Genomic DNA, 13580 nt, shown 5'->3' with positions numbered 1-13580 from the left:
GAGGTTTGCCAGTGCCGTTTCAGAGGGCAACTAGAAGTCACATATCACATATGTAGGCCAGACCAGCTGGAGATTTCCTTCCCGAAATGACATTTGTGAACCAGATGGGCATTCTCAACAATCAACAACGGTGACCATTAGGCGAGCTTTTAATTTCAGATTTTTGTTGATTCAAATTTCACCAGAATGTTAACCTGATGCTCTGGATTCCTAGTCCAGTGACAATACCACAATGCCATCATCACCCAGCTTGAGTCAACCTCAAATTTATGGAGGTTAGGAGCAGGGGCAGTATTCAGGAGTACATTGGAATAGTCGACTCTAGGGGGAGCAAATGTTTCAAATATTGTGTTTTAATAGCTACTACTTCAAAAATAAGACAAGTCACAACAGACGTCTGGCAAACTACAGCTGTACACTGCGCAAATGCATTATTCCAAACATCCCCAATTTATCAAAAAAAATGCATTCACTCTTATTTGCTGGTATAAGTTACCAAATATACATGTTCAATGAGATTCATAAACGAAAACTGTTAATTCTAGTCAGTCCCGCTTTTATCAGTCCTGACACATATTTGACCCATCATCCCCAAAGTGTACAGCTATTTTCATGACATGCACGGGAGTTGTCTGTTTTTCAGGTATCTGTACATTCCAAGGATGATGTTCCTTCTCTGTCATTCCTGTGGTGAATGCTGGATCAGAGCAGGCTGCTTGTCTTTCAGATTCAATCTCCCTGCTGGGTTCAAGACTTCCAGCGTGAGTTGAGCTGACATTGTTGGGTTTTTGATTCAAGCTGTTGTGCTCTAATACCACTGCACATTCTTAGCAGCGACATCACATAGAAGTTCACACTCTAGTGACACATTAAAGAAGTTTGCTAAATAGTTCACAAATCCAACAAATTGTTGCATTGCCTTCATATCTGCCGGTTTCTGCTGCAACTTTCTCCTTGTAGGGATCTGGGTGTGAATTGCTTTTAAATGATCAATGTACTTGTCTTATGGCATCTTCAATTGCATTTTTTTAAATTCAGTTCTTTCTTTCTCATCATGCACGTTCTTCTTCTGCTCTGAAATGATACTCTTCTGGCGCAGTGGAAAAGCCAAATGGTACATAATAACCATCTATACCTCCTGAATAATGTCCAGAATGTTGTTAGAAAACTGCTGCTTCACTATTCAGTCAACACCCTTCATATCCAGTGGGAAAAAGACCTTTGCTTTTGCAACTTGTGTCATTTCTTTAATAGGAGTAGTGACATCTCTACAGAGCTTTACCGGGATCCTTTTGGATTATGTTCACCCTGGGTTTTCCAGAGAGTTTTGGTTTTCACTGCTCCTATGCCGCTAATCCAGTCTAGAGGAGCTGTCACTTTCTTAATTACTCCCAGCTGCCCTCTCTCCCTCTCTCTCTTTCTCTCTCTCTCTCTCTCGCCTTTCAGGCTGGACTTGAGGGCAACTGGGTCTGTTCAACAGCCAATGGCTTAATACCATAGAAAATAATGCAACGTTGGTGTCTCCTCTATATTAGGGAAATGAAGCACAAACTGAGTGACTGCTTTGCAGAACACCTATGTCCTGTCCACAAAAATTTAACCCTGAGCTTTCAGTTGCCTGCCATATCAACACCCCACCCTGTACTCCAGCCAACATCTCTCTCTCTCTCAGGCTTGCTGCAGTGCTCCAGTGAAGCTCAGTGCAAGCTGAAGGATAGCATCTCATTTTCCGCTTGGGAATTCTACAGACTTCAGGACTCAATATCCAGTACGATAATCTTAGGGCCTGAGCACCTTTTCCCATGTCCTTACCCCAACCCCCACACACAAGGCCTTGTCATCACATGGGCTGCTACCATGTCAGACACAAATGGTCCCTATCCATTCTACTAGGTTAACTATTACCCATTCCATTGTCTGCCAAAATATGTTGTCTCTCTCTCTCTCTCTCTCTCTCTCTGAGCTCCACCTCCACGTATCATTAATTATTACCCCTCCCCACACCCCACATTCATCATATATACTCACCTTTCCTTAGCTACCATCAGTTCTGAAGAAGGGTCACTGGACCTGAAATATTAACTCTGCTTTATCTCCACAGATGTTGCTGAGGTTTTCTAGCAATTTCTGTTTTTGTTTCTGCAAATCTCTTCTAACACATGCAGGGTCACCAGCTTTAGACCTGTTTCAGCTGAGAGAAGTGGATTTTTACCAGTATGAACTCCAGATCCTGATCATTTCCATTGCATTGGGCTTGCAGCTTAGTTTGTTGTCTTGGAGGGATGAGTATCATTCCATCAGGTAGCCTTGACCTTACATTCAAGGGTTTCACTCCCAGGTCACCATCTTGAGTCATTTTACAAAGCTTATGATGTCATAGGATGCACAGGTGACTATCTGACATTCACTTGATGCTCTCCTTTTGCATTCTTATAGCTACCAACTATTTATCACCCTTAGACCTGACAATTGAATCAGGAATTATTCAGCAGTTTTGTTCATCTAACCTTTGCCCCACCAGGCAATGGATGTCCATTGTTATTTTTGCCGCTTCCATCATGATTCAACCACTGACCATACCTTCTAGTTCCCTTTCATCATTCCAAAGGCATTGTTCCTTTTACTTGATACTGAAGGGAACTGCTCTTGGGTCACCCCAACACTCCTCCTGTTTCCTTTGGCAATTTTCTATGCAAAAGCAGGGGATGCAAACCATTCCTTTTACCTTCTCCATTTTCATTGACATTCCAAAGTAGCAACTTAATTCCATTTATTTCATGGTTTCTGTCTTAAAATGTGGTCTTCACAACATGGGGAAAACCAGTTGTAGACTGATTGACTGATGTGGATAATCTCTGTCCAATCTCTCAATCAAAGATTCAGTCATAGGCTGCAGAAACAGACCCTTCGGTCCAACTCATCCATGTTGATCATGTTTCCCAAACTAAACTAGTCCCATTTGCCTACATTTGGCCCATATTCCTCTAAACCTTTCTTATTCCTGTACATGTACAAATGTCTTATATGGGAAAAAGTGAGGACTGCAGATGCTGAAGATCAGAGTCGCGAGTGTGTTGCTGGAAAAGCACAACAGGTCAGGCAGTATCCAAGCAGCAGGAGAATCAACGTTCCAGACATAAGCCCTTCATCAGGAATGAGGCTTTGTGGGTCGGGGCTGAGAGATAAATGGGAGGAGGGTGGGGTTTGGGGAAAGGTAGCTGAGAAAGCGATAGGTGGATGAAGGTGAGGGAGAAGGTGATAGGTCAGGGAGGCAGTGATGGACAGGTTCGGAGGGCGGTGCCAAGTTGGAGGCTTGGGACTGGGATAATATGGGGGATGGGGAAATGAGGAAGCTGTTGAAATCCACATTTATCTCGTTTGGTTGTAGAGCCCCAAGGCGGAATATGAGGTATTCTTCCACCAGGTGTCGGGTGGTAATGGTTTGGCGGTGGAGGAGGCCCAGGACCTGCATGTCCTTGACAGTGTGGGAGGGGGAGGCTTTCTCAGCTACCTTACCCACAACCCCACCCCCTCTCCCATTTATCTCTCAGCCCTGACCCACAAGCCTCATTCTTGATGAAAGGCTTTTGCCTGAAACATCGATTGTCCTGCTCCTCGGATGCTGCCCGACTTTAGATTAGATTACTTACAGTGTGGAAACAGGCCCTTCGGCCCAACAAGTCCCCACCGACCTGCTGAAGCACACCCACCCAGACCCATTCCCCTACATTTACCCCTGCACCTAACACTATGGGCAATTTAGCATGGCCAATTCACCTGACCTGCACATCTTTGGACTGTGGAAGGAAATCGGAGCACCCGGAGGAAACCCACGCAGACACGGGGAGAATGTGCAAACTCCACACAGTCAGTCGCCTGAGGCAGGAATTGAACCCGGGTCTCTGGCGCTGTGAGGCAGCACTGTGCCACCGTGCCGCCATGACCTGCTGTGACCTGCTATGCTCTTGACAACTATCTTACATATTGTAACTGTACCTGCATCTACCATTTCGTCTGCCAATTACATCCCACTCACAAATTACTTTCCTGGCATTATCTCTGTTTGGATGGGCCAGCTATTCTGAGGGTCTTCTTGCAGATGCATGCTTGGCTTGAACTTCCAAAGGGGAGGCAGGGACAGGCAGGGTAGAAGTGGAGGGTCCTGCCCCCTCTGCAGTGTCCATTGTGGAAATGCCCGAATGTCCTGGTGTGTGGTCTCTTCTCTGGCTGGGTATCCCCTGGCACTGCCCTGTCTCCTTGTGAGGAAGGGGCACCTGGACTAGGTCCCCGTCCCCTATCTCCATGCCTTCATCCCTAATTTTTCCAGAGAAAGTGAGGGTGAGCTGCGTTCTTGAGCCACTGCAGTCTGTGTGCTGTAGGTAGACCCATAATGCCCTGAGGGAGGGAGCTCCAGGATTGTGACCTAGCCAAGGTGAAGGAATGGTGATATTTTTATAAATCAGGATGGTGAGTGAACTTGCAAGTTGTGGTATTCCCATGTATCTGCTGCCATTGCCCTTCTAGATGGAAATGGAAGGTGCTATCTGAGGATCTGTGGTTGAATTTCTGCAGAGCGTCTTATAGATGAAACACACTGCTGCTACTGAGCGTTGGTGGTGGAGGGAGTGGATGTTTATGGATGTAGTGCCAATCAATATGCTGCTTTGTCCTGGACGGTGTCAAGCTTGTTGAGTGTGGTTGGGGCTGCACCCATCTAGGAAAGTGGGGAGTATCCCATCACACTCCTGACTTCTCCCTTGTGGACAAGGGACGGGCTTTGAGGAGTCAGGAAGTGATTTACGTACTGCAGTATTCCTAGCCTCAGACCTCCTCTTATAGCCCCTGTGTTTCTGTGGTGAGTCCAGTTGAGTTGCTGGTCAATGGTAATTGCCAAAATGTTGATCATGAGGGACCTCAGTGATGATTATGTCATTGAGCAATGGTTAGATTCTCTCTGGTTGGAAGTCGCCATTGCCTGGACTAGTGTCACACAAATGTTACTTCCTACTTTTCATCCAAAGACTGCATTCTTTCCAAATCTTGCTGTAAATTGGACATGCATTTGGTAGCTGAGAGATTGTGATTGGTGCTGAACATTGTGCAATCAAAGGCAAACATCCCACTTCTGACTTTATGCTGGAGGGAAGGTCATTGATGAAGCAGCTAAAGATAGTTGAGCCTCAGGCACTACCCTGAAGAACTCCTACAGAGGTGTCCTAGAGCTGGGATGACTGACCTCCAACAACCACGACCATCTTTCTCTGTGTCAGGTATGACCCCAACCAATGGACAGTTTTCCCTCTGATTGCCACGGAGTCAAGTTTTACTCGGGTTCTTCAAGGTCAGATTTGGTCAAATGTGGTCTTGTCATCAAGGGCAGTGACCCTCACCTCAGGACAAAACAGAAAATATCGATTTGTTGTCAGGATGATTCAGGAAATATTGATTATGGAACAAGATGAATCAGGAAGTATTGACCAACATGATCGGAAATATAGATGAAGTGATTGGTTGAGTCAGAATGTGCTGATTATAATGACCGTGTGATCAGAGTTCTTATGGCACAAAAGGAGTCTATTCAGTCCCACGACATCAGTACTCGCTCTCTGTAGAGCAATCCAGTTATTCCAATTTCCATTCTCTAATCATGTTTCCCTGAACATCTATGACCTTTAAGTGCCCATCCAGTTATCTTTTGAAATCATTTACTGTCTGTTTTCACCATCCTCCTGAGCATTGAGTTCCAATCATTTCCACTTATTCTGCAAGACCTTGCTTCATCACTTCCAACCATGGGTGGCATTGTGTCTCAGTGGTTAGCTCTGCTGCCTCACAGTGCCAGGGACTCAGGTTCAATTCCACCCTTGGGGAACTGTCTGTGTGGAGTTGCACATTCTCCCGTATCTGCATGGGTTTCTTCTGGGTGCTCTGGTTTCCTCACGCAGTCAAAAATGTGCATGTTAGGTGGATTGGTCATACAAAATTTCCCATAGTGTCCAGGGATGTGCAGGCTGGGTAGATTAGATGTGGAAAATAGAGGTTACAGGGATTGGGTAAGGGGTTGGGAACGGGCGGGATGCTCTTTGGAGGGTCGGTACAGATTTGATGGGTTGAATGGTCTGCTTCCACACTGTAGGAATTCTATGATTCTAACCCATACCTCTTGTTGAAATTCAAAATTGTTGTCTCCTCATTTTTGCACCATCAACTAATGGGAGAAACATTTCTTTGTCTACCTTATCTAAACCAGTCAGAATCATGTACGCCTCAATAAGCTCCCGTGTCAATCTCCCTTAAGTAAAGGAAAACACCCCATCTTCTCTGATCTAACAATGTAGCTTAATGTCTCATCCCCGGAACCAGTCTGATAAACCACCTCTGCTCCCTGGCATACCAGCCCTCTGGACCAGGTGGTTTACCTGCTTCCATAGCCAGTCCATCCTGCCGTCCAATTCTTTTCCCATCCATTGCCTTGGTCATCTCCACTGATATTTTCTCAGTATGCTCCCCCTCATAAACACTGTTAAATAGTAGGCATTAAATATTCCAGATAACCTTGCCACACAAAATTACAGGAAGTCTAAATTCGGTTGCTATGTCTACAAGTGTATTACTGCCTCTGTCCCATACCTTTAGATCCAGGGCAATAACTTTGTTAATGTCATGAGTTAATGGAAAGCTTGCAATAAGCCATGGAGTGTCAATATGGGTCCATATAAGTGTCCATATAAGCCATGGGGTGTCAATATAAGTCAGAAACTAGGGCACAACGTGGGGACAAATTACAGCAGATACTGGAATCTGTACTGAAAACAAAAAGTGTTGGAGGTCACAGTGAGTCAGGCAGCATCAGTGGATTCTAACGCTTTGAGTCTCGATGACTCTTTAACATATCTGAAGCTGAAGAAACTAAGATACCTTTCTTCCTGTGGATAGTTTATTATCTATGCAATCTTACAGCTCCTTCCACACACTAGTCTGACCTGTTCCCAGTATCTAGATAATTTCTGATCAACTTGTACAGAGATGTAGTAGGATTGTGGCTAGTCTGATATCAGAGCCTGTGGAACTCTCTTCCCCTGATAATGGTGCGGGCTGAGTCACTGAATATTTTTTGGGGTGAGCTAAACATATGGTACATATTTGAAATGAACTGCCAGAGGAAGTGGTAGAGATGGGTACAAAGGCAACATTTAAGTGACTTTTGGAGAGTTACATGAGTAGAAAAGGTTTAGAGACTAGTTCATATTAGGAAAGCTGGCCACATGGATGAGATGGGCTGAAGGGCCCATTTCCATACAGAATGCTGTATGACTCTGTCGTAACAAACAATTAGTAGCAGTGTAAATTGCTGTTGCTTTGAAATTTGGCATTCTTGCAATTCTATCCTGATGAGTCTTACATGAAAAACATCTTTAGCATGCCTCTTTATTTAGCAACACTGAAGTTCTGTACCATTAAGCAACAAATTGAACAAGATTTATTCACTTTATACATGTATACTTTGATATGAAGACATGCTTCTGTCATACGTTAACTTATAATACATTAGCTGTAAACAGGAATTACATTTTTTTAAACTTTAGAAATCAGAAACAGAGACTTCAACTCACAGCTCAAGTTGGATTACCTTAATTTGCATTAATATAAATCACCCATTCCAGTCCCAATGGAGTGCACAGCCAGTTTGAAAAAACCCCACAAAGACAATGACCCCCTGGAGATTGTGAATGATCTTCTATCTTGCCCTTTTTACAAGATATCGACAGAAAATTGTCTGAAATATTCAACAGTTGAACCTTAGATAAAAGGTGGGAGTTCCCAAACCTGACCTGATCAAGTTAAAACCAGAATATAAAATTAAATTTGAATTACTGCAAACTGGAGTGAAATAATAATAATAAACATAATGAGCCGAACACCTCTGTGCTTTTTTGAGCATACATTTCCCCAGCAAAATGGTGCCAGAAGCTCAGAAGCTAAGTATGGACCCTCTGAACATTCATAAAGCTAGAGCCATGCAAGCAGCAGTGTTGACAGACCATGGCAGTGGCTAGGGCCCAGTTTGAGTCTGGATGTTAGTGGCGGTCAGCAGCGATTGGGGCTGAAGCTTCGTAAGTGGTGGCAAAGCCTGACATGCCTGGGCAGGACTTAGCCCAGAGAGGGAGAGAGTGAGCCCTCTTGGGGAAGTCCAGCTTGGAGCATCTGCAGGCCCATGGTTCAAGAAAGGACTGTAATTTTTGATACTTTTAACTTAATTATTTATTTTTCTACTTTTATGCTAAGAAAACTGTAGTGCTGAAATTTTTAACTTATTTCTCTATCTCTAAACTTTTGTACCTAAGATGGCACCTTATATGGCAACATTGTACACTTTTCACTGTACTCTTGTACTTGAGTACACATTACAATAAAACCAAAATCTAAATCTAAAAATCTGATCTCTCTCTCTGTCGCTCTCTTTCTCCACAATTTGCAAGGTGGGCCTTATCTGTTCTGGTCTAACTTTCTCTATGAGCTAACAGACTGTAAGGAAAGAATTTAACTCCACAGCTGTGTCTCCAGGAGAATATCCAACATTGGTGTCTATGTTGCTAAACTGGAAGCATCAAGTGAATTTACTCTGAAGCCAGCTGAGTCAAGATGCAGTGAACCAAATATGCTTTCAATTCTTTTAAAATGAATAAATCAATTAACCTCCTTCTTTATTAAACTCAAGAAATCTTGTCTGATTGATTTTCCACTTGATTGCAATGTGTAGACAGCTAAGCATTCACTGAAACGACAAAGATAACTTTTTCTCAACAAAATGAAAACCTGTCGTGGTAAGATGAGGAAAAGGAAGACAGAGAATCCATTTTATCTCTCTGCACCTAGTCAAAAGAGGTTTACAATTCAGCTCCTGTGTTAATATGTTTCGCTTTATAATATTTTCATAATCAATCTGTTCAGAGGTGTTACAAAACAAAACCCCTGGAGTAGGTTGGACGTTAACCCCATCCTCCAGGATTGAGGCAGGAACACTGCACCACAAGACCCTTCTCATGCTAAAGTCAAGTGATGATTTAAAGTATTCACTCTGGGTGACTTTGGCAGCAAAAAGTGAGGTCTGCAGATGCTGGAGATCAGAGCTGAAAATGTTTTGCTGGTTAAAGCACAGCAGGTCAGGCAGCATCCAAGGAATAGGAAATTCGACGTTTCGGGCCAGAGCCCTTCATCAGGACTTTGGCAGTATCAAGTTTGTACCAGGGTGGAACAGGCAGCACTGACTCAGTCAGGGGGAATTTGGAAGTGTTGTTTAGCTTACAGATTGATTCAGGAAGGATTGATTGGGAGTCATGTGTCTCAGGGCATGTTGATTGGTTGAGTAGCTGAACCAGGAAATACTGATTTACAATTGGCTATTTCAGGAAATATTTCTTCGTTGAAAAGATGAACAACAAAATGATGATTTGTGGCTGGGTGGATCAGAAATAATTGAATAGTCGATTAGTTGATTATGAGAATCATGAAATATTGATTAAGTAGCAGGTCGGATCAAGGAAGAATATAAAATACAGAAAATGGAGTAGATCATTTAAATCATCAAGCCTGCTTTATTATTTAATAAGGTCAAGGCTGATCCTCAGTTTCAACCTTACTCTCCTACTCCCTCTCCTTATCACTGAGAAACTATAAACATGTCTTCAATATATTCAATGTTGGAGCATTCACAACCCACTGGGCTAGAAAATTCCAAAGATTCACAACTCTCTTGATGAAGACATTTCTCTTCAGCTCAGATCGAAATGATTTGTCCTTGATCCTAAGTCTGTGTCTCCTTTTTCTAGTTTCTATACCCAAGGGAAATAACCTATTAGTGTCAGCCCAAAACATGGCCCATCAGAATGTTTTAATAGATCATCTTTCATATACTCAACCCAATTTATCCGGCCTCTCATGATAGGACAACGTTCTCATCGCAGGGACCAATCCAGTGAATCTTCTCTGTAGTGCCTCCAAAGCAAATATATTCTTCTTTAAATGCTGAGACCAGAACTTCACACAATATTCCAGATGTGGTCTCATCACTGTCCCACACAATGGACAGGAGCTCCTTACTCCTGTACTCCAATCCTCTTGAAATAAAGGTCAACAAGCCATTTACCTTCCTCATTGTTTATTGTATCCATACTTATTGTTTTCCTTGTGCAAATATGCCCAAGACTCTCTGAACATAACCTTTTAGAGGTTTCACAGCCAATGGAAAATGTTTTGTTTTATTATTGTTCTGAATAAAGTGAATATCCTTACACTTGCCCACATTATTCTCCATTTAATATTGCTGCCCACTCACTGAACCTGTTTATATCTCTTTGCTACCTCTTTCATCCCCACAGTTTTACATTCCCAACAAGTTTTGTATAACCGGCAAAAGGAGATAGATTACACTCTGTCACTTTGTCCATGACTGCATTGCCAAATGCCAAACTAATGCCATTTACAAGTTCACTGATGACACCACCCATAGTTGGTCGAATCTCAGATGGAAACAAAATAGACTACAGACGGGAGGTGCAAGACCTGGAAAAATGGTGCACTGAGTACAACTTAGCTCTCAATGCCGGCAAAACCAAGGAACTCATTATTGACTTCGGCGGGATGTTACTCATCTCCCCCTACACATTAACAGCACAGAGTTGGAACGAGTGGAGAGTGTCAAGCTCCTGGGAGTGCTCATCCACAACAAGCTTTCTTGGACTCTTCATGTGGACACACTGGTTACAAAGGCCCAACAACGTCTCTCCTTCCTCAGATAGCTGAGAAAATTTGGCATGACGGCGAACACTCTTGCCAACTTTTATAGCTGTGCCATCGAGAGCATTCTGTCTGGATGTATCACTAGTGGCAACTGTACCATTCAAGATCGGAGACAGTTACAGAGAGTGGTGAACTTGGCCCAGACAATGACAAAGGCCAACCTCTGATCTGTAGAATCCATCTCCCAGGCCCGCTGTCAAGGAAAGGCCACCAACATTCTCAAAGATCCATCGCACCCTGGCAATGTTTTTCTACAACCTCTACCACTGGGGAGAAGGTACAGAAGCCTGAACACACACACCAGCCCATTTCGAAATAGTTTCTACCCAACTATTGTTAGAATACTGAATGGACTCATAAACTCTTAACCTTCGCCTGTACCTGTGTTTTTGTTTTTGCCTCTGTTTACCTATTATTTACTTATCTATGCTATTTAACTCTGTGATCTGCCTGTGTTGGTCTCAATACAAAGCCTTTCACTGTGCCTCAGTACACATGACAATACATTCAATTCAATTCAAATAATGAATGTACATTGTTATTAGCTGAGGCCCTAGCATTGATCCATTTAACACTTCCTGAGTCATAGTCTACCAACTTTGCCCCATTTGTACTTGCTCTCTGTTTCCTGTTCATTAAACTGTCCTCTGTCCACGCCAATACATCTCAACCAATGCCATGCATTCTTACTGAAAACAACAAATGCTGGAGATCACAGCGGGTCAAGCAGCATCCATGGAGAGAGAAAGTGACAACATTTCGAGTCTAGATGACTCTTCATCACAGCTTGCTCACTCTCCATGGATGCCTGCCTGACCTGTTGTGATCTCTTGTATTTGTTGTTGTCCATCCAGATTCCAGCAGTTGCAGTAATACGCTCCATGCATTCTTAGCGTTTTGTGTGGGACCTTATCAAACACCCTTTTGAAATCTAGGTGTACTACATCTACTGGGTCTCCTCTATCAGCCCTATTAATTACATTCTCAAAAGACTCATATATACGTCAAACATGATTTCTCTTTCATAAAACCATGTTGTCTTTGTCTGGTCGCATTGGGGTTTTCTAAGCGCATTCTCAAGAATTTCTTAATGCAAGATTCTAACATACCATTGATGACTAATGTCAGGTAAACTGGCCTGTGGTTCATAGAGTAATAGAGTAACACAGCACAGAATATATCCTTTGGTCCAACCAGTCCATGCCGACCATAATGTCAAACTAAACCAGTACCTTGGTTACTCTCTCCTTCCTTTCTTGAGTAGAAGTGCTACTTTTGTTAACTTATTGAGTGCTCCAGAATTCAGGGTATGTTGGAAGATCATAGTCAGGGCAGTTATCTCTTTTAGAACCATTAGGGGGATGTTGGCCATCAGATCAAGCATTGATTAGGGTTACTATTCAGGTCACGAACAAGTGATTCAGTGAGAGCCCACGTGTATGTCGTGGTCTTGTTGTGCTGGAGGCTAAGGGATTTGAACTAAAGATGTAAAGGTAGATGAAGTTCAAATGACAATTTACACTCCTGTCACTGTGTTCTGCAAACAGTATGTGTTCACCACAAACTAAAGATGTGTGCTATTTAAGTTAAATGATATCAGAAGATCAAGGTTGTGATGCCAGAAGCAAAAAAATAGAGATAGTCTAAATAACTTTGTGACAGTTGCGACCATGCTGTCACTTTAACATGGTTATTTGGGTTGTTTTAACAGAGATTCTGAAGATAGAGGTCACGATGGGTCTGGGAAGAGCCTAATTTAACAATAACAGAGGAGTGGCCAGTTCCCCCAGTTCAGGTTTTTTTTCCAGTTTGGTTTAGTTGTAGCAGTCAGAAGATGGTGGAGTCCAGGAAAGGCTCCAAGCTTCAGCAGATGATTCTTGACTGACTTTTCTCTCTGGAATCTCTTTGTAAGTTGTTCCCTCTGCCGTAAGAATCTGTGTTTCATATTATCTTTTTCCCAAAGGGTGTGTTTATGAGATTGGAACAGCTCCTTAGTTATGTTGTTGTATCAGGTTGGCTGGACTTTCCAATAGTTAAGTTATTCTAAATTCCATTTTATTTTGTTGGTGTTTCAACTGTAGTGTTTAAATAAACTTGGTTTTGCTTAAAGCTGAGTGGTTTGACCAGCTGCATCACACCTGGAATACCCACTTCACATCTGCCTTTAAAATAGGAAAAAGGTAGGGTCTAGGCTAGCTTCTTAAAATATTTTGAGGGGGTCTGGCCTGCTCCATAACACGGTGAGACATGTATTCACAAGAAAACACAAGCTGATACAGTAGCAAGGAAATACTGATAGGCTGCTGCATCTCTGGAGTTTAATTTGGATAAATGCGAGGTATTGCAGTTTGGTAAAATGAACTGGGACAGGATGTATACTGTTAATGGTAAAGCCCCATGTAGTGTTGTCGAACTGAGAGACCTAGGAGTCCAGGTACATGCTGTATATACTCATGTAAAAGTCATGATTTGCAGATGCTGGTGTTGGACTGGAGTGTAAAAAGTTAAAAATCACACAACACCAGGTTATAGTCCAACAGGTTTAATTGGAAGCACTAGCTTTCAGAGCACTGCTCCTTCATCAGGTGGTTGCCTGACGAGGGAGCAATGTTCCAAAAGTTAGTGCTCCCAATTAAACCTGTTGGACAATAACCTGGTGTTGTGTGACATTTAACCATGTAAAAGTCGACCGTACTATATCACATTATAAACCTCTTACAAAGGAAACTGCATGTTCCGGTTAACCCACTTAAACAAAATCGCATTCATTCATTTATACC

Source organism: Hemiscyllium ocellatum, chromosome 19 (assembly GCF_020745735.1).
Source record: "Hemiscyllium ocellatum isolate sHemOce1 chromosome 19, sHemOce1.pat.X.cur, whole genome shotgun sequence".
In the NCBI taxonomy this organism is placed as follows: domain Eukaryota; kingdom Metazoa; phylum Chordata; class Chondrichthyes; order Orectolobiformes; family Hemiscylliidae; genus Hemiscyllium; species Hemiscyllium ocellatum.
This window is presented reverse-complemented; position numbering follows the sequence as displayed.